This window comes from Sebastes fasciatus, chromosome 13, assembly GCF_043250625.1.
Source record: "Sebastes fasciatus isolate fSebFas1 chromosome 13, fSebFas1.pri, whole genome shotgun sequence".
NCBI classification, from domain to species: domain Eukaryota; kingdom Metazoa; phylum Chordata; class Actinopteri; order Perciformes; family Sebastidae; genus Sebastes; species Sebastes fasciatus.
In genome coordinates, this window is record NC_133807.1 from 7948312 (window position 1) to 7971105 (window position 22794).

The following is a 22794-nucleotide window of genomic DNA, read 5'->3' on the forward strand; positions in this document are numbered from 1 at the left end:
CGGGATCGGGTCGCGGGGGCAACAGCTCCAGCAGGGGACCCCAAACTTCCCTTTCCTGGGCCACATTAACCAGCTCTGACTGGGGGATCCCGAGGCGTTCCCAGGCCAGAGTAGAGATATAATCTCTCCACCTAGTCCTGGGTCTTCCCCGTGGTCTCCTCCCAGCTGGTCGTGCCTGGAACACCTCCCAAGGGAGGCGCCCAGGAGGCATCCGTGCTAGATGCCCGAACCACCTCAACTGGCTCCTTTCGACGCAAAGGAGCAAGGACTCTACTCCGAGTCCCTCACGGATGACTGAGCTTCTTACCCTATCTCTAAGGGAGACGCCAGCCACCCTCCTGAGGAAACCCATTTCGGCCGCTTGCACCCGCGACCTCGTTCTTTCGGTCATGACCCAACCCTCATGACCATAGGTGAGAGTAGGAACGAAGATTGAACGGTAGATCGAGAGCTTTGCCTTCCGGCTCAGCTCTCTTTTCGTCACAACGGTGCGGTAAAGCGAATGCAATACCGCCCCTGCTGCTCCGATTCTCCGACCAATCTCACGTTCCATCGTCCCCTCACTCGCGAACAAGACGCTAGTTTCAAGTCTTCTTCAATACAGCATGATATTCAATTAATAAATTATGGTCCCATTTAGAGTCAAATAGACCATAAAGCAGGGTATGCTTTAGGGCGTGGCTACTTTGTGATTTACAGGTCGCTACCACGCTGTTGTCTTGTCTGGGAGTTGGTTGGGTTTTCGTCTTACAACTTTAACCGTTTCACAGTGTGTTTTCAGTTCATGAAAGTTAATTGTAACATTTTGGTCACATATAAACGTCTTATTCAGCCTTCGGTTGTACTTAACTCCACCCTCTCGTTTCACTTCTGGTTGCCAAAAAACAAGATGGTGACGGCCAAAATGCTGAACTTGAGGCTTCAAAACAGCAGTCCACAAACCAATGGGTGACGTCACGGTGACTACGTCCACTTCTTATATACAGTCTATGGGTATAATGGCTTTTTCACAGACTTTTACAAGGGGGAATCATAAAAAATATCAAGTTGGCATCTATTGGTGGCTGAAATCTTTCTTGTCTTTTGGAAGTTCACCCTTCAGAAGTATCCCAGAACAAGTCAATGACTCCCTACCAGCTACCAGGAGAGAAAGCAAATAAAAAGTGTTTGCCTCCTGGGGTCACTTAAAATATCACAAGACATAAACGTATCAGTATACAGTACAGCGTAAAGGACTGTTTCAGTGTTGCATGTTTCATCCCATTTGCACATTATATCACATATATCTCATATATGTGTTAGCTGGTACAGATTACCAAGCGTCGGGGTTCCATTTCCTATAAGATGATTTTTATACCATACAGACATGAATGGAAACCAGTGGCAGCCTTGATGGTAGGACGGAAGGTTCTTTTAAAGGACTATGTATACTCTGAGACAGTTTTCAATTAACACACTTGCAATTAGTTAGTGCAACACCAATTAATTGCCAGTGTAACGTAGAGCGCCTTTTACTCAAGCTGGTTCTATACCTCTATGTTCCCTATCTTTAGTGCCAAATTACATACTAACTTCCAGGAATTGTCCAAGGACATTTTGAAGAAATTAATGGACCCGTAAAATAACACTTATATAATTAACACTGAAAAACATCAGTGTGCTTTGGAAAATTGTTCAAGGTAATAATTGATAGCCATTAAGATATAACGTTTAAAAGCAGTGGCCCTTTTCGCTATTTCAGTCTAATAACATGAAAAGGAAGGAGAAAGAAGAGAGAAGTGGGGGAAATGGGAAGGAGGAGTCCAGATGTGAAGGAGGAAAGGGAAGCTATAAAAGAGGACAGAAATGAAGGAGAAGAAATAGAAGAAGAGAGAAGCAGAGCAGTTAGGGTGAATACAACAGAGGGAGGGAAGTCATGTTAATTACATCACTGTAAAGGATGAGTTGAGGTTGGGTGAGGAGGACGAGGGAGAGACGACGGAGAGAAAGACGGAGGGAGAGTAGAGAACTAATGGGTTTTGAAGGTTGAATGAGCGCCGCCAGGAGAGAGCATCAATCTGTGCCTCATCTCTTTCTGACCATAAACTACATGTGTGCACATACACACTCACACGCTAATGTAGTGTGGACGCAGCGGGCCATATCTGCTTCTTGTAGTGCTCAGCGAGTCAGAGAGGAGAACATGCTGCCTTCCATTATTCAATCAAAACCACATTAAACCTCTCCATCTCTCTCCGTTTGTCTCTACATATATCTTCGTCTCCTTAACCCTTTTATTCACTCTTTATGGAACGAGGGCGGTATATTGCTGCGACGCTAACCGGCCCCAGTCGGTGCCAAGCGTGTTACGTTTCAAAACGATTCCCCAGCACAAGCTGCAACACAACTTTTAAAGTAATGGGAACGGAGATGATCTTTGGCTCCATAAAACGCAGAGTGTCCTTTATTCTTCACTCTGCGGGGAGAGAGTGATCAACTTTAGAGAGAGAGAGGGAGAGAGGAAAAAAGCAATCCAGTTTATTCAGCAATAAGTGCCTGTGACAGAGAAGATAAATGTGACATTAAAACTCCTTGTACTGCTACAGCTTTAAACAACCAGCTGTGCGAGTGAGTGTGTGTACCTGTGAGCCAGGAAGGTTATGGCGAATGACTCCCTTAATCATGTTCAGTGCGATGTTTCTTGTTTTTATGCTACTCTACAGTGAATGCCACTCCGGTCAAGGTGTGTGTGTGTGTGTGTGTGTGTGTATGTGTGTGTGTGTATGTGTGTGTGTGTGTGTGTGTGTTCTGGTTTAGGAAAAAAAAGATGTACCCACAGTGATGTGATGGGAGCTGATTTATCTCCAAGGCAGAGACAGGTCTGACCTTTAACTTCACTGGGAGGAGAGAAGGAAGGAGGGAAATCGTGGGGAGAGAAACGACAACCTTGCTTCTCTGTCTTTTTATTCTATGCAAAAGGTTGATATTGTTGCTGTAAAACACATCGCTTCCTGTGAAAGAGAGAGAGAGAGAGAGAGAGAGAGAGAGAGAGAGAGAGAGAGAGAGAGAGAGAGAGAGAGAGAGAGAGAGAGAGAGAGCTTGTGGAGAACAGCTTACCTGAGCTGGGTATACACTGATGATATATTAATAATGGAAAGTAGCAAATTATACATGTATTCATGTGGAAATGTCACAAATTACCTTTTTAAACTTCAACTTTGTTATCATACTGAAGTAAATTTGGATGGCAAACAAGTCACAGAAATACACTGAAGCAACTATCAATAGTCAAGGACGTAAAAAAGCAATGTTGAATATATGGTTAAGGACTAGAGCATGGTTGAAATAGTTTGTGCAGTGAACATAAGTGGCACTAATTTGGTGAAGTCACAGTCAAGTGTGCAACAGCCTGGTGCTGTTGGGGCAGGATTCAGTCCAGTAACCACCACGGTGGATGCGACATGCTCGATCGCACCTCGACAATGTGTGCCTCTCAAATTGGAGAGTGCAGATGGAGCAGGTAGACCTGCCGCCTTCAGATGGCTGTAAAGGGAGTTAATCAGCTGAAAATGAAGGCCTTAATACATGCAAGCTGTTGGTGGATGACAGAAGGTGGCAAGAATCAGACGTTAATCTCTGCAACCTGGCTTCCTGGCATCATTATCACAATTAAACTTTGTTCGAAAAATACATAATGAAAGTGAAAGAAACAATGCAAACCTAAATACAATGGTTTTGTTAATGGAAATTACATTTTGAAAAGTGACGACTAGACTAGGGATGTCAAGAGAGCCGATATTTCAGTACCAAGTCGATGCCAAAATTCTGAAAAACGTGACGGTATTTGTTTTCCTAAAGTACTGCAGGTACTATAGTTATCGTCAGGGCTCGAGACTAACAGAGTCCTGTCATCACAGGGGCGATAGAAAATGCGTTTGGGTTGTAGTAAACTCACTATCAAAGCGTCCAGGAGACGCACCCTGTTTTTCCCCTGATAATGCTACATAGTGAACAACAAATCAGTGGATGAGAGCTTGTTAACTTCAGCTGCCGGTTAGCATCACAATCCTGCAGGGGGGGCCAACAGCTATTGTAAACAGGAGGTGCCATTACGATGCATTCAAGCTCTATTCAGTAAAAATGTTTATTGGGTAAGGTAAACTCTACCGTTATCATGATGTGTTCAAATGTAATCATGTAAAATGTAGTTTTTGGTGAGAAATCTAGTTGTTTGAAGATGTTTCCACAGCAATATAAAATAAATGATAGAGAGGGAATTATGACCTGTTTAATTTCCTAACATAAACCAGTATGCAAATGGTAATAAAGGAGTGGATGCTGAAGCACATGGGATTTATTGTTTTACTTTTGTTTTTTTACCGTGGTATGAAATTGGTATCCAGAATCGTTGGATTTCACTGATTTCACTGCTTGACAATTACGTATTCTCAACATCAGATAATCTTTTTGACAGACAGTGTTGCATTGTCGGTTGTTTGTAGCCTTAATGTTGCTATAGGCTAGCGAGTCCGTTTATAGTATGTCTTTTTGTGTTAGTCAGCCCTAAAAGTGTTTGGGAAGCCCAGTTCAACCTGCAGGAGTTTCTGACGGCTCGTGTAATGTGTTCTGTCACCAATTAAAACGAAAACGAATTGAAAACATCTCCAGAACATCTTTACTGCAGAAAATCAGCTACATGATTTATATTTTATTGGACGTTTTTCATGTTTTACGAGCGACAACTCTACAAGGATGAGGATGATCATGTCTTAGGACCAACAGTATCTCGTGGAAAAACAGGAGTCATTTTAATGGGGCTTGGCATGGGAACCGGAGGGTTGGCGGTTCAAGTCCCCGTACGGACCAAATATGGCATGTGGACTGGCACCGAACTTCTTCTTTGCCTTCTCCTTCTTCTTCTTCTTTGGGTTTTGTATAAATTTGGAGAGGTCCATGTGGGTGTGCGTGCGTAGCGAGTTGTTGTCACCAAAACACTGAACAGTCGCTGGCAGAGAAAAACTGCACCCCAGAAAAAAATGCTACTCCTGCATAAAAACAAAGCCAGAGAATTCACTGGTCGCTGCTCCGACTCCTTCAGTGTAGGTTAAATAAAAGAGACTAATTATGTGGATGATGAGTGCTTCAGTTTTTCGACTGTTCGTGTGAGCGAGAGAGTGTGAGGAACAAAGTGAGTGTCTGTGTGTATAAAGGCTTTAGGCTAATCCTGTTGTATTCAACTGGATCAAAGTTGTTTTTTAAGCTCTATTTGTAAAAAGTGTGATCCAGCTAATGGACTCATGTCTCCACACACACACACTCTGCTACTGAAAACACCATATACACACACCTAGAACCACTCTAAATGTTTGTGTGTTTAGGTGTATGTATTCCCATATGACCAAAAAATCGCATAAAGGCATCATGCAGCCTGTGGTTGGAGTGGGGTGGTTGTGTACTGACATGCTCTACTGCACACACCGGCAATAATCTCTCTCTATATACACACACACACACACACACACTTATGCGCATATAGTAGGAGGCTGTCAAGTAGGGCCGTAGCGTTCTGTTCAGTTTCCTCAAGCATGTGACATCTAGACAGGAGGAGGGAGATAAGGAGGGATGGGAGAAAGGAGACGGTGGAGAGGAAGGCTGTCTGGGGAGCAGAGAAAAAGAAAAGAGAACCATAAAAAGGCAAAAAGAGGGGTTAAATAAACAGGAGAGGAAGAGAACAAAGAGTTAAAAGGATGGCTGAAATGTAGAGAATTTGTGTTGTGTTGGCTCCGGCACAATGGACTGGGAGTGAAACCTTGACTGTGAGGTTAAAGGGCTGACTTTCAGCCATAAGGGAGAGAGTGTTCACATCCATGTTGATGTAGCAGAGCAGGATTCCTCTTCTATGCACAGTCCCTCAACTATCAGGCAATGCAGTCGTGCAATGATTCCAAACAGACAGAGAGAGTAAAAATCATATTTTTTTTTTCTCTAGATTTGACACTTCATTCCAAATGAGCATGCGTTTCACTCGCTGAAAACCCAGACTGAAAACAAAAAGACCCTGAAACAATCAAAAAAGTGGAGATGGCCTGGCAGAGGAGCATCACCAGGGAAAATACAGTGTCAGAGTGTCAGCTCATGTTTATCAAACCTCAATACCCATCTGGTACCACGCATAATGCTTCCATAGCAACAACCGAAAACTGATTTACAAAGGATTTTGTAGAAAATACATGTTTATATTATGCAAAGTAGGGTATTGAGAACAGTAGGGCTGGCCGTGACCAAAGAAATTCTTATTTGACCAATGCCTTGTTCAGACTGCACAATATTTCTGTCGGTTACGATGGTCACTATGTCGGATTAGGCGAGTTAGAGTCATAGATTCTTGTCGTGATTTGGCCGAGAGACATCATCGACCCTGACCAATCATCGCTGGTCCTCTTTCATGACATTGGTGATGTCATCAGGAAGGCAGCTGGATGCTAATGGCAGTAGCTTACTCACAGGTTGCTGAAGTGCTATTTCAGGCCAGTTTTTTCCTTTTTTCATTCTGCCGTGGTAGTCCATTCGGGGAAACATCAAAAAGGCTGCGGTGTTGTTGCCATAGCTCCACAAATCTTTCCTCCATTTCACAATTCCACGTCACAGCACCAACATCATTCCTCTTTTGCTTCGCCATCGTTTACAGTTATGCTCGCTTGTGTGGCAAGTCATGACCATCATGGAACACGTCGCAGAAAGCAAAAAAAATCAAACATGCTAGACTTTCTGTCGGGATGTCGTGAGGCGTGGCCAGACGCGGCGTAGGTTGTCCGCTACTATGACACAGGATCAAATTATCTTTTTTTTCGCGCACGACACTCATTGTCGTTCCAACACCCTACGGCGACCGAGTCGGGCTATAATCAGGCTGATATTGTGTAGTGTGAACCAGCCATGATTTGGTCAACTCATAAATTAGTTGATTTAATCGACTGATCTGTAAAACTGAGTTTCTCCATAAAGAATCACACAAAAGCACCACTTTAAATATTGTGTTTATCAGAGATGTGCTCATAACTTTCTAAGATAAGTAATATAAGTATGAAAAAAGCATTAAAAAATGATTAATTGACTAAAGAAATCTTAGTCGACTAAGAACAAAACAACTGATAAGTCGACTAATTGACTAAGAGAGGGCAGCACTAGAAAAAAAATCACTGTTTTGGTAACATTTGTCTCACCACGAAAAGCTCAAATTAGGTGACTATGAATAAAAACGGCTATAATTCCTATATATAGTACAAAGGTTGTTCTGATGTGGATATGAATTCTCAAATTAAAGCTGAAAGTTGGCACTTTAACCTCATAGTGAAGACATTATTTCATATCTAATGTGCCAGAGTACGTAGCCAAAACTGCAGAGAATGTATAACAAAGAAATGTGAGAGAGAGGAGAGAAATACACTGTGGGAGATCTGGAAATGATCTCAAATGTGTCTAAAGTGTCTGTGTGTGTGTGTGTGTGTACTCTCTTACCATATTTATGCCTTTGCAGTGAGTAGAGTTTGTGTGAGGACAGTGAAGCAAAGCAGGGTCAGTTGCATTGGCATTTATTATCTAGTTCGGATTTGAGTTTAAGCAGGAGATCCCAGACTGGATCAAAATTGGCTTAATGTTAATAGGGTGGACTTAAAATCTTGATAGCATGAGGAGGGGGATCACGTATGGGTTAGACTTTTTGAAGACCGCAGCGGAGAGTCGTCACAGTGATGATAAGATAAACACAAGGTGTGTGTGTGCCTGTAAACATCAGGATGACAGGAGAGTGAATCAGTGTTTGAAAAATCATGTCCGCCCACACATTCCCCTGCTGAGCACATCGCAGCGCACAGGTCAAAGATTAATTCAAGTCCTCCGGTCAACACAGCCTTAGTCAAGGGGAGCTTTTATGGTCAATTAGCTTCCCCGAGGGCTGAAATATCCTGCACTGCACCGGGCTGCATACATCTCAGTGTTGGAATAGCACTGTATAGCACTGTATGGCGTCTGGAAGGATTCACATCTTCACACCAACAGTGTGTTTTCTTTTCTTCAACACCGGAGCAGAAGAGTTTACTTTATTGCATTTTGCAGCGGGTTTATTTAGGTTCACGCTGCCAAGCTACAAGCAGGCAAGGTCTCTTCGCCAGAAGTCTCATGGGCTCACAAGTAGCTGGTTTTCTGGAAAACTCGTCATCATGGGGATTTGAATAGTTTATAGATAGATTTATAGATAAGCATGGTGCTACCAATCAGAGAATACATGGAAACATTAGATCACTTACAGCATCACTGCGGTTTGCCCTCGTTTCTTTTTTGTTATGATTCCAAACTGGAGAGCAATTGCTGTCTGTCTGCAGAGTTTCTTGGGAACAGAACCAAGACGTGATTTATTGGTTATATCTGTTCTGCACCACTAGTGTCTATTGAAGGGACTCTTTCTGTTTAAAGAGTTAGTGGAGATGCAGATAAACTTTCTAGAGGCAGCGAGAGGTTCTCCTTTCACTTGAGTGCTGTAAGTGAATCTCTCAATGTCTAATAACCACTTAAAGAAGCATCTCAAGCCAGTGTGCATATGGAAGTTAATGTCATTTAGGCATTGCTGCTTGATTTTAAGTGGCTGATTTTGCTTCTTTAATTAGTCTTTAATAATAATGATAATAATGATAAAAATAAACAATTACATTTTATATCTCCTCAAACAGCAGTGTAATGGTTATAGGAAGCCTTGCTTGGTTCAGACGTAGTTCAGTAGTGAACCCGCCACTACATGTTGTTACTCAGCCCGATCCCACTATGTGGCGTATGACTAACACGGGGATCGCAAGTTATTTCGCGTGCAAGAAGAACGCCATAACTGCGGCCGTGACCGTAGTTTTGATGCGTGAAACGAACGCAGCACGCAAAAAGGCTAAACTGCGACATCACATGACACGCGGAATGTCTTCGTAATGTCGTGCTATTTATACACCCACCCTCCCATGAGATCGGGTTGTGTTACTGAACCAGAGACATAAACATTTAGTCTAAATTAAAGTATGTGACTGGTGTTATTTTATCTTTTTTTTTTATTATTACTTTCAATACATCCCAAAGTAAACAATAACTGTATTCTCCAACTACTAGTAACGACTGATATATATATATATATAACGATCCTAATATATTCGCTCATGCATTTTTAGCTGACCACACAGTACAGGTGCTGTATGTCAGGGGTTCTCAAACTTTTTGGGGCCAGAGACCACTTACAGGGGAGAACATTTTAGGATAGTTACAGTAATCGTAACACCGATTAAGCATATGCTTACTAAAATTTGTACTCTACGGCCGCTGTAGCAAGGACTCATTCTTTAGTACATGTAAATTTGTACTCTTAGATGCCATTGTAACTATTTGTATTTTCAAATTTTTCAACCTAGATACTTCAGACCTGTCTCATAGTAATAAACAGAAATACACGCTCGTTGGGCTCGCTGAGTGAAGTGACTGATTCATGACAGATTGGCGTGATGTGTCATAATCATGTCAGAGTTTCTATTGGCTCAGAGCTAACGTGGGTTGGAGTAATGGACACAATATGCTTGCTGTATTGGCACAAACGGTCCCCATCTGTAGAAATGCACTTTTTAATGATACGGCACCATTTTTGCCAAGGACCCCTGGGGGTACCCGGGCCCCACTTTTAGAATCACTAGTCTATGTGATGTGTCTTTCTGTTGCTGTTGTCTCACATCTACATGAAAAGAGAGTATAGTAACACCAACAGCCTCAGTGAATGACTGAATTGGATCACTCTGTGGAAAGTTAAGAATGTTGTATGATGGTCAAAATGCTGTTTCAATATCCTTTTCCCCCCATTGAAAAGTACAGTATTGTCAGAAAAACACTTCTATTTCTAATCATGAAATAGAAGAACATAAACATACTGAGCGTAGACAGTGAAGGTCTCCTCTCTGCAGCTCGAACCACATACTGAAAAAATAATGTCTTTGGGAAGAATCTGTTCCTGTCGTCTGAAAGCAGCAGGATGCAGACGGAGCTCTGTGCTCCGCTGTGAAAAGACTCCTGCAGTCTGTGGTGCCTGTCCACCCACACCAGTTTGGAGTATTATGGTATGGCTCATTCACACAGATAGAGAGGCTACTGTACATACTTTATCTGTTTCTATGGAAACCTGCAACTTGAGACGCAGTCGGCTACGAAATCAATGACATTTACCTGCCTCTTAGTCACTCTTTCTTTGTCGACCAAACAGCACGTACGTAGATACCGTATGTGTGTGCATGGATGTCAACACATATATAACAGACACAGATATGCATGCAGTAACACTCTCACACTATCAGTGTGTTTCACTGACTGCCAGACAGATTTGGTGCAGCAGTGCAATCTGGTGTTGTCTCCTCTCAGAGGCAGAGCAGTTCACAATATTTAAGCAACCTGCTTCACATGTCTGACATTCATTTGTTTGTATCGGTGCACAAAATTGCCGTAAAAATGAAAGCTTTCATAGACTCTCTATTGTCAAACAAAACAAGCGCGTAGTGAAAACCAAAAAAAAGGTATTTCTTTCAGTTGGTCACCGGGTCATTTCCCACTGACAGCTGAGCGCCATGTCTTCTGCCTTTAATTTAGGGGGAAAACTGCTTTGCTTGTGAATTTCATTTGCATATCTTTTGTTATGCAAAATAGCTCCGTCACTCAACAGCACTTCAGCAGTGCAAGAATCCTTGGTTGCATAACACAGGAGAGAATAAAGAGAGCACCTTTTAAGACTGCCAGAGGAAACACTCATCTGGGGAATTAAGTATAAACTAGAGTCAGATGTGTTTTGGGTCGAATGAGGTCCATGTGAGTCTTTTTTGGTCAAAAAAGTTACATTTACAAATACAGTTTATGAATATGATGCATGTAGATTATATGATGATGTGTTTGCTAATGTCCATTTGGAACCTAAAGACATGGTAGCTGTCAAAACAATGGATGTATAAAGAGGACTGGATACACCGTCGGAGGCGGGTTCCCGTTCATTCCTATGAGAGTTGCTCAGTGGTGCATGAATCAAAAAAACCTTGACTGCCGAGTGATAAAGTACCTGGATCTTCCGGTGATCTTCCGCATCCATTGGGCCCATAGAGCAGGTGCAGTAGCGTTTCCTTTAACTAAGGTCTGGGTCTCATTCACTAGAACTGATTTACAGACGTCTCTTTCCCAATGTAAGTCTATGGGAAAAAGTATATTTGGGCCCAATGGCATCACGTGACGGACACGGAAGCTGTAGTACCGCCGTTTGGCCACTACGAAAATCTGCTTCAATGCCCGGCGCACTTTCTGGGGTCTTGTGGCATGTTGGAAAACACAGGCAGACACTGATTTAGCTCTGCAGTCACACAGTAGTGCAACAAAATAACATTTTGGTGAACCAATCTGGAGTTTGATTGTCCTCCATTTGTTGCCGTGTAGAAGGCTGTCTGTTTGTAAAAGTGGTTTTATGCATAGGCACTCGTGTGATGTCGAAGATTGGTCTTGATTAGGAAACCTGGTAAAATGGTCCACATTTCCCTGCTGCCCTTGATGAAGGAGCTTGTTGACAGTATGTACAAGAGGTGGGCTGTGTGTGTGTCTGTTGGAGCCGGAGTGAGAGGAAAGAAGAGTGTGGGAATAAGTAATGAATGTATTGTCACTTTCTATTTGCCACACCAAAGCTTCACTGCACTCGTCTCTTGCGGGAGGAAACACTATACCTTGCTTGTTTAGCTCTGATGTCGGAGGGGAAGAACTTGGGGACAAAGGGAGAGAAGGGTGAAGAATGGTACAAAGAACGGAGGAAATAGAGTAGAAAAGGAGAGGAAGGAGTCACAAAGGGTTGAGAGATGGACGGAGAAATGCGAGGAGAGGAAGAAAAAAACAGTAGAGAAGAAAATGTTTTCTGACATTTTATTGTCATTGCAGTTTATATCTTTGTGTGTGCAAACCATTTAGGTTTGAACAGTCACCTCTGCTGTTTTTGACCTTTTTTTCCTCAACAATAATTTGTTATTATTGTAGCAAGTGCGTGTGTGTGTGTGTGCACCATGCAGAGTGGCAGAGAACTGCTCTGCTGCTGGAGATGACAGCTTGTACCTTGTAGCTGTTTCCATGGAAATGATTTATGTTTGGGCTAATATTTGATTATGGGTGCAGTGTATGTGCGTGTGCGTGTGCGTGTGTGTGTGTGTGTGTGTGTGTGTGTGTGTGTGTGTGTGTCCACCACTTGGGCCAATGATCAGTTGTTGTACTGTACTGTGGACTAATCATGTTTACACTGCTAATCCTTCTGCTGTGGGCTATTAAACACACGCACACACACGTGCACGATGTATGGTCTTTTTAATACAGTTAGTTAGTTCTTTTATTGACACAAAAAGATAAAACATCTGGGTCCAATATACAATATACAAAACAAAGAAAAAATATAATAAACACAATAAATCTATTGCTAAAACTACAGAGATATTACACATGTATAATGGGAAATAAACATATACAACTAAATGTCTGTGATGTTTGCACGAAAAGACAGGACTAAGTTCCTGCTCTGGTGAATTGTATTTAATTTCATAACACAATTACATGCAGTACACAGCCGGTATTATGGCTTCATCCGAGATACTCCGTTATTCTTGAATTTCCTGAGTCACTGACTATAAACAGGATGTTTTCATAGGAAATATTGTGCATGCATCTTCATTCGTAATAAGCAAAGAAGAACAAATTTGAGGCTCCTGATACTGAAATGTATTTCCCTCCTTTTCTGTTCATTCTTGCGATCCATGCAAGCTCTGTTTCCATGGTAATTGTCAGTAGGCTTATAGTCAGTTTGTTAAACATGTCGGGATGTTTGTAAAGTTGCATTTAAACGTCTCGCTCAGAATGTGAACTCAGACAGTGCACGAGGTATAACGCACTGAATGACACATGAGCACTTTAAACTCTAAATGCTGCCTGCGTAGCGTATTTACACTAGTTAATATTAACCCCTGTACTTCCTGTGAGAACCTGTGCGTCCCCCCTTGTTGCCATGGTTACAGTAAATACAGTTTTACTATTGTTTACTGATCACTGTCGGGCCAACGAGCAATAAGAGATGGTGAGATATGGAATCACTTGTTTTCACTGACCCTGAGTTACTGTTGAGAGTACCGCCCCCCCCTCTTTTATATATATATATATATACAGTATAACAGGATGCTTCAGCTGTTGAAACTTAAGCTGTCACCCGTTAATATGGTAAAATCCATGTTTTGGAGCAGCGACAGATTAAGATATTCGTTCCCTTCTTTGTTTACATTGAGTGTTGTTTTCATGCTGCGAGGAGAGTTTGGATAAAGCTCTCCTTTCTTGGATGAAGTCCCACCAAAGCCAGTCTCCCGTGTCTCTCGCTGTCTCAGCTAATAATAAAACACTGTGAAATATCTCCTGCCCACTCTCCTGTGGCTGTGCTGTGAAAAGGTTGAGGACCTCTGGCCGGGCGTGTTGTCCGTCATGCATGGTTCTGCATCTCCTTCTCTGGTAAAGTGGGTTGAATGTTGGAGGTTACCCCAGTCAGGTTAGAGAGGAGGATCACACACAGGTTCACTATCAATACTATCAACTGATTTTTCTCTTCCGTTTTGAGCTACTTTGTCTCCAAAGTCCAGGGAAATGTATGAATAGATTAAATATGTGCACTTCCAGAGTGCTAATTATTCAAAAGTTTTAATACTGAAAAGTAGAAACCTTAATAATCTACTGGTCAGCTCTTTCAAGAGGAAAAGTCTCCATGTTTTTCTTGCGATGACAGTGAGTCACACAGATACGCACCACTGCCCACGTGGAGCAACGCTGCTCTCATTTGCAGTGCTGCTCTTTCTTTTTGCTAAGAAGATGATTAGATTTGCATTTGAGGCAAGGCGAATAAATGGTGAGAAATAACAGATGCCATCATAGAACTGGCCATACATGATTTTTTTTTTGCAGCAACCTACCATTTTACAGTCTAATTCACTTTGTTGTGTCAGGCTGATCTCATACGCCGTTCGTAGCTATACCTACAAAAGTAATGCACTGTAATTTGTATATATATAGCACAAAATCAATTTGTATGTATTTCATGTAATCGTGAACCAGGAAGTATAAAGAATGGCGACCGTAAAATAGGGAGGAGTTCGGGGTTCGGGGTCATAAAAAACCCCGGACATTCGCCCAGGAGACCGGCGTTCGTACCCCGTGTGAAACCAGAAGTCAACGTTGATTTATTTGTCACGTAACTCTTGTACTTAAGTAACGCCACTTCCGTAGTTATTTTAACCCAAACCACGATCTTTTCCTAAACCTATCCTAAGTAGTTTTTTGTTGCCTAAACCTAACCAAGTTGTTTCCTGTGAAGACTGAAGTTTATTTTGAAAAGACTGTATGTATGTAACGAGCGGAAGTTGACACGTGTTGCTGGACATTCGTAGGAGAACGCACGAAAAAATGAGTAATAACTTTTCGTAACATATCATACGAACCGTTGTATTAAGATACGTTAATTGTGTTTGTTTAATTTGTGACATGTGGGCTTTTGTTTGAATATATTTGCAATAACAAAGTCCTGTTTATAGTCATAATATAGCCTTATATTAAGGCTTAAAGTTAGGCATCATTGAGGGTGTGGCTGCTTTGAGTGCCAGCTGGGTGCCGTCTCAGGTGCTAGCTGCTAGCTGTCTGCTCTGCTACGTCACCTTAGCGGCCTCAGCTCCACCGACGATCCACCTATTTTCCCATTTTATGATTAGTGGGGAGTTTAGGCTGTGTCGTCAATGCAGAGTGGGTGATGGCCGGAGCCACCCACTTTGAGCTTCACACCAGCTCTTCAGAAACCTATAGGTGACGTCACAGAGACTACGTCCATATTTTATACAGTCTATGTTCCAAACCAGCTGTGATGTCACAAAGTCAAGACGATACAAACACGCCTTAAACTCAGATTTAGAGAGGCTTTCCCCCGTCCAGCAGATGGGTGTGAAAACAGCCTCCATAGTCATGTGCACATCCATCATTCTGCACAGGGGAGGTCAAGCATCTAAGTAAAGTAACAAAAAGCAAAACACATTTTTTTTGGGTTAACTTTGCTTCTTCCTTTTACAAAGATTATGATTTGAGTCCTTCTGCTTTGCTCGAGAGAAAGAAAGAAAGAAAATGGTATCGGTTTACAACAACATTAGTTTTCTTCAGTAAATAAATGAAGGCACAGTAATCATACAGCGCTACATCTTGCACTTCCACACCATTGCTCTCAGAGGACGGGTCATTGTAGATCAAAATCAGCGAGCAGTGGAGCCCATGGGGAAACTGGAGCACACTCTTTCTTTAATTGCGGTAATTGCACCTAATAAATTACAATTACAGGAGAAGCCGTGCGCTCTCCTCCACTACCCGCTGACTGTGATCAACACTTTTCTGTGAGCTAACACCCCCTGGCTGGATTGGGGGAGCAAAACCTTGGACTCTGCAGAAAAAAAAGAAGTGTGTGTGTGTGTGTGTGTGTGTGTGTGTGTGTGTGAGGATGTGGTTCCTATGGTAACTCAACCTGAAAATATGGAAACAAATTCAATTACTCTTTCTGTTGATTTTTTTGCCCTTCAACGTTTTCTGATCTCCATTTTGTGTCTCTCTTCGTCGCAGTCCAGTCGCTCTTCCTCACCGCTCTCTGTCTGGCGCTCGGTAATAGAGGTGATTTGGAGCAGACTCCTGGGTAGGAAGTTGCGTCTAAAGCGGCCGCAGATTTAGGCTCTAAATGAAAGAAAGCGGGGAAACGAACACATTCGCCAATCTGTCAGATGTCCGATTTTGGCGGTCTGTGTGTGTGTGTAGGTGTGTGTGTGTGTGTGTTTGTTTGTTTATGTTTTGGGCAAGGTTGGCTGTGCTGAGGATGAGTGCAGTGAAGAGGAGTTATTTTACAGCTCCGAGGCAATAAAGCAGAAAATGTTGTGGAGCGCGCCAAATCATGGTCAGTGTGTGTGTGTGTGTGTGTGTGTGTGTGTGTGTGTGTGTGTGTGTGTGCATTGGAAATATTGCAAGCCTTAAAACAGTTCTTTCTTCTTTTCCTTTCTGTCTTTCTTCCTGTTCCCTTTCACATTGTTATCTCTCTGCAGTCTCTCCTGTTTCCCTGTCAGTCTTTCTATTAATCCACTTTTATTCTCCGTCTCTCTGTCTTTCTTCCCCTTCGGGTCCTCCTGCTCCACTCCACTGATCCTCTCTGTTCCCAAATGAAAAACAAAGGAGCCCGCCTGACACAAAAGTTTTATGGAGGGAAGACAGATGTCATCTTTTAGTGGCCCCGAGTTTTTCCTCAGCTGGAATAATCCTTTCAAATGTGTTGGTGATAAAAGGGATCTCATTAAAGCCGGAGGAGTCGTATCCTCTTCATGGTAAAGGAGAGGTCAAGGTGGAGGAAGCGCACACACACACGCACAGACGTGATCAGTGGTTACATATTGTTTCAGCGGTCTGACACACACGGTCGTGTCAAACTGAGTGTGGGATATTTTCAATTATGACTCAGCTGCCGCACACAGAACAAATGGGAATGACTATCTGAACTAAATATACTGTTCGTGACCGGCATTGTGCTTTTAACGGCCGGAGCAGAGTCCTTTTACAGTGTTCATTGTCCTACTCAGCATTACTGCATTGTCTGATTCTGGCACTTTTTAATAGCTTCTTGTAATTTTGTATTCACTTTCTTTAACTGAATTTGCGTTGCTAATCGATTTACGCCAAACGTCTGCTCGGAATTGGATTTGTGTTTTTACACCATCAGCCTTTTGGAAATCAATTTGTTTTATGTTTGTGCGGTATTCAGCAGGGAATGCTTATTACTGTGATTAAACTGTTTCTAAATGCATAAGTCAGTTAGTTGCGTTGCAGCTGTTGCAGAGGTCCTACCTTATACTACCTTATACCTGCTAAACTACTGTGGAAATGCATCAGGAGTGGAAATGTCTGTTTTTTAGACATTGAAAACTGGTGACTTTCTTCATAAGCGGCATCACAACCAGTGCTTGAACTGGAATAAAGAAGATGCTTGAACTTGAAACCAGCAGCCTGCATAGCACGCACATGCAGCGTTTGGGGGCACAAATTGCATGCAAGAAATAGTACTTTCGGATACAAATTACCAATTCATAATACAAAATACCAATCCTCAGGTGCACAAATTATGAAAACATTTACAAACATTACCTGTCTGGGTGTGAACAGGCCATTTAGCAAAAATGTGTTCTTTAATGTTGCAGTTTTTTGACTGAAGTTGACCACAAATTGTACCTGACACAGCATTTTTGCCTCCTTTTGAAGTAACTGGCTCCATCATGAAAGTGGCAGTATTGAATAATTAAGTACTCTATTACTAACATTCTGTGCCAGTGAGTACTGGTCAGTGGGCTACCCCCGGGTCTGAAAAGTGAATCCAATGCAGAAGTACTTTAAACTTGCATTCTTTCTAACAGCCAGCAGGGGGCGACTCCTCTGGTTGCTAAAAGAAGTCTGATTGTATAGAAGTCTATGAGAAAATGAGCCTACTTCTCACTTGATTTATTACCTCAGTAAACATTGTAAACATGAGTTTATGGTCTCAATCGCTAGTTTCAAGTCTTCTTCAATACAGCATGATGTTCATTTAGTAAATTATGGTCCCGTTTAGAGTCAAATGGACCATAAAGCAGGGGATGCTTTAGGGCAGGGGTCTCAAACTCGCGGCCCGCGGGCCAATTGCGGCCCGCAAGACGATATTTTGTGGCCCCCACCTTGATATGAAAGTTTAATGTTAGTGCGGCCCGCAAATTTTTTTTTTTTTTTATAAAGTTTTTTTTTTGCGGGCATTTTTTTCATTTTTATTGACAGGACAGTGGATAGAGTCTTGGAAAGGGGGGAGAGAGAGAGTGGATGCGGAAAGGGCCACAGGCCGGATTCGAACCCGAGCCGCCGCGGTCAGGACCAAGTCTTGTTACACGGGCGCCCGCTCTACCAACTGAGCTAACCATGCGCCCTCGGCCCGCGAGTTTTATGTGAATGGCAGTTTGCCGTTGAAGGTCCCTTTGTTGCGCGAGCCCGAGCTGAACGAACCTACCAATCACAGCGGGGTATATGGCTCCCGGGGACGGGCAATCGGCCGGGCTTGATGCAAGCAGAGAAACATTTCACAACAACTATGGCGGCGCCCGTGTAACATCGCATAAACTAGATTAAAGCTTGATTTATACTTCTGCGTTGAATCGACGCCGTAGCCTGACGTGCACCTCTCCAGAAATGTAACTACACGTCGCGGCGACGCAGACCGCAACAGCTGTGATTGGTCCAGTCTCTCAGCGATGCTGAGCGGCCAGGACCCCGGACAACCACAGAAAGTTCTACTTCTCTCTGCCTCCATCTTTTCAATGTTTGTTCACACAAATCCACTCAGATATATTGTCTCTTTTCGGCGTTGCAGTAATGTCAGTAAAAGTTCTGTGGTTCAACAGTTATTAGCTCCAACTCCGCTCAGTTTCTGTTTGTAGTACAAGAAGAAGAAGAAACTCATAGAGACGCCGCCGCCAACTAGCGGTTTGGTGGTGTAATTGCAGAGCAACACAAACACAGCAGGCACAACTTTATTGCGGAGTGACACCAAGTGGAATGAATATATATCATGTCTTTTTCAAAGCCTGCAGTGAAGAGAAAGGTTGGTGACGAGCACAGACAATTTCAGGAAAAGTGGGAGACGCAATAGAGGCCATGTTCAGAAGAACCGTTCATGTTCTTCAATGTTCCATTCATGTTCAGGACAGTTCATGTTCAGAAGAACCCATTCAAGTTAAAGAACTGTTAATAATGACGTTTGAGAAGATTGTTTTTTTTTTAACAAAGCTTTTTTTGTGGAATACCTGATGCGGCCCAGCCTCACCCAGACTCTGCCTCCAGCGGCCCCCAGGTAAATTGAGTTTGAGACCACTGCTTTAGGGCATGGCTACCTTGTGATTGACAGGTCGCTACCACGGCGTTATCTGGTCTGGGAGTCGTCTGCGTTTTCGTCTTACAACTTTAACCCTTTCACAGTGTGTTTTCAGTTCATGAAAGTTCATTATAACATTTTGATCGCTTAAAAATGTCTTATTCAGCGTTCGGTTGTACTTAGCTCCACCCTCTCGTGTCACTTCTGGTTGCAAAAAACAAGTTTGAAAGTTTGATTTGCTAGGTTGATTCCCACACTGGCTGAACAGGGAAAGTGAGTTGCCATTTTGGACTGTACACTGTTCTCCCTTCATTATCCATCAGATTTCTGTTTACCAAAGTCTTTTCGATTAATTGACTGAAAATAGACACTTTATACTATCAACCCCAATCAAAATATTACTTTATCAACACTGTGGTTTCTAGATATCTAATGATACATAAGCTCATTTGACTCACTTCGATCTTGAAGGCTGTAGCTGTCTGGTGTAACTGAAAATCAGTGAATGTCCATCTACTAAAATAATAATCCTTTTTTATTTTTTTTATTTCCATTTACCCACTGGGGCTGCATTATATATTTGTCTCTGCAGTCAAACAACAAGCAGAAATGCTTATTGTTTGAAAAATAAAAGCGACATGGCTGGAGACAAAGTAAGGCTCCGCTTGAGCGTGAGCAACACACTGGACTTCCTGCTTGTTGTTAATAATAATAATCTAATCTAATGTCATTTTGCATAAAAGCATTGGCTGAGTGCCAAACATAATACTAATTCGCTGTATAATGTTCCAGTGATTATCTTCAGCACAAATGCAGCGTAGAAGTGAGATTAAAAAAAGCTGAGGGGAGGTTTATATAATATGCAGTTACCCGTGAAGGTAATGTGGCCGGCCATTAGAGGATGCAGCCTGCTAGTGAATCAGGTGAGCTCATAGAGAGAGCTGCCAAGATCCACCACTCACACATGGCTACACACTCACACGCATGGCCACCCACACACTCTCTTGTAGACACGCGCAGGTTCACAGGGAGGGCTCGCGTTGATATACACAAGACGTGCAAACACACACATTCTTGAACACATGCACATTTTCACTCAGACTAATGTGTTTTGCGTGTTTTGGATACATGGCATGTCAGTTTGCATTTACTAATGGCTCCATATGTTGTGCTTTTGTGTGTATAGATGTTAAAAAAATTTGCATGCATGTTCATTTACATATACATGTGTTAGTTTATGTATGTGTGTGTGTGGGCATGTGTGTGTGTGTGTGTGTGTGTGTGTGTGCAGCTCATGCCTTGGTTTGTGTCCAGATGTCCATATGCTGCCAGGCAGGGCAGGGCATATGGCCATCTGGTGGGAGATAGAAATACAACCAATAGGCTTTGACCTTTTGATTTGATTCCTGCAACGGGGCCTGCATGTATAATGCTCATCTGAGGCCGAGCTTCACATCATTGAAACAAGTTTTTTTTTTTTTTTTTTGTTATCTGCATGTCATCCCATCGCTCTATCAAACACAAAAGATATCCTTACTTTCCTCTGTTTCAGATGTGTGATATTGCAATTTGAATGTTATGTTAACACTTCTAAAATAACTGCATTTAAAAGCAGTAATCCAGGACTGATGCAGGATGGGGGGACTCGTGTAATCCAGTGATGTATAGTACTGTAAAAGTCTAGACAGAGCAACATAATAAAAGTCAGGAAGCACTTCTGGCATCACTCTCCAATTTGACAGCCCGGTATTTGTCATAGTGTTTTTAACTGAAAGCAGAACATCCTGCAGAACTAAAGAAAACCCGTACCTTGTTCGGCAGCTGGATTCTCGCGATGTCACGAGATCACAGCGGGATCACGTATCACTCGTCTTGTCAGGCTTCAAGTAACAGGTTTGTGCCTGGCAAGCCAGAGCACGGACCAATGAGAATCCTGTGAGGAGTTATTGACAGCTACGGGCGTAGCTTAGGTGTGTGTGACGACACGGGGAAGCCAAGTCCCCAGGAAGAGCGCCAGGCTTTGAAGCAAATGTTCATAGTGGCCAAACGGTGGTATTACGACTTCTGTGTCCTTCACATGATGCCATTGGGCCCAAAAACACCTTTTCCCATAGACTTACATTGGGAAAGAGACGTCTGTAACTCGTCAAAAACAATGTTTTTGAGGTGAATCAACTTCCCAGTACGAACACTTGAATAGTCCTTAGTTAAATCATTAAAACTTGTAAAATGCACTAATAGCTGAATCCAGAGTTATTTCCCTTTGGACTGAGGGCTGGAGGCGGAGTTAAAGGAAACACTACTGCGCCTGCTCCATGGGGCCCAATGGATGCAGAAGATCGCCGGATGATCCGGGTACTTTCGGCAGTCGAGCCATTTTGGCTTCATTCTCCACTAAGCAACTTTCATGGGAATGAAAGGGCGCCCGCCTCCAAGGCGGTATCCAGTTCTCTTTATACATCCATGGGGGGAGGAGACTGTTTGTTCTAAACAACAATGGCAGCCCCTGAAGAGGTGAGCGTAGATGCTGCGATAGCATCAGTTCTATCAGAGCTGGAGAGTATTTCTTCATTGTAAGAAGAGCAGAGAACGGCATCGAAGGCTTTTCTCGATGGAAAAGATGTTTTTTCGCACTTCTCCCGACTGGCTTCGGCAAGAGTTTGATTGACAGATGGTTCATCCAATCACCTGCCAAGTATTTTTTTTTTTAAAGTGCCTTTCCTTTTCCAAACAGTTTCCCATGACGGCTTCTCAGATGGTTCTGTGTAACAAAACATCTGGCGGGTCAGGTTCAGAAAACCTTACCGCCATGCACATGTAGTGACCCGTGCAATTGTTGCCATTGATTCCTTTATGTACAGTAGGCATGTTTGCAGTTTAATTAAAAAAAGAACTTTGTGATACTCTTGGAAACATTTCCTGGAAAATACCACATATTTCACATATTCCACCTCCACATATTCTTTTTTAATTTCTCTGTCTCTCTCAATCACATCATTCATTTGATTCAGTCTGTTTCTTGTAATTATGCCTTAATCGTTGGTATTTAATGAATAGTAATATAATATATATAATAGCAGCAGTTAGTTTCTCCAGGTTCCTTCACATTTCTAATGTTCCCCGTGCACTAACTCGTTTTGCCACCCGCTGCTTGATTGTGTGCTCATACATGGCTGGTTTAGAATAAATATTCTTGTTATACGTCTTTCCATTTTGCTGCTACAGTATAGCTTGGTTTACATAAATGTTTTTTTTGATTGGGCTTTTTATAAAGTTATGTCTTCAGTTTTGGAAAGCTATACTTTACTGTCACTGGGTTGTTGTGGAGTTTAATATCTAATCCTAAATAACAGTCGTGCTATTTGTCTATTTCTCTCCTTCCCTTCCATCCACTCGCTCAGCTTCTACTACATTTTGTCAGTGTAACCCAGCAAACAGTGAAGCAGTCAGCAGGAATGATCTATAAAACACGCTAAAGCCGTAAAAAATGATCCTGTGGGTACAGCACTACGATCCCCTGAGGAGACCTCCGAAACAAACCCTGAAACACTGCCGCACATTAACTTGACTCATCGCAGCAGCTCGTTTTAAATATATTAAGAAGCGAGCGGCCTTTGTGTAATTTGTTACAGGATAAACAATCCTTGGGAAGTTTAACGTAACAGTTTAACAGGATTAAAGGATGAATACATTTGGAGAGAGGCTTACAATGTTTTCATGAGAGTATGTGAGGAGATAGCTCATATATGTAATGCATTATACTTGGATTATACGACATGTATTTGGTGATGTGTATT

General features: G+C 42.5%; 1 protein-coding gene across 7 annotated transcripts in view; it reads left to right on the forward strand.

Annotated features, from left to right (window-relative positions):
* cacna1ha (calcium channel, voltage-dependent, T type, alpha 1H subunit a) overlaps positions 1-22794 on the forward strand; it is a 158886-nt gene that overhangs the window by 44304 nt on the left and 91788 nt on the right. The gene's annotated exons all lie outside the window — the stretch shown is intronic.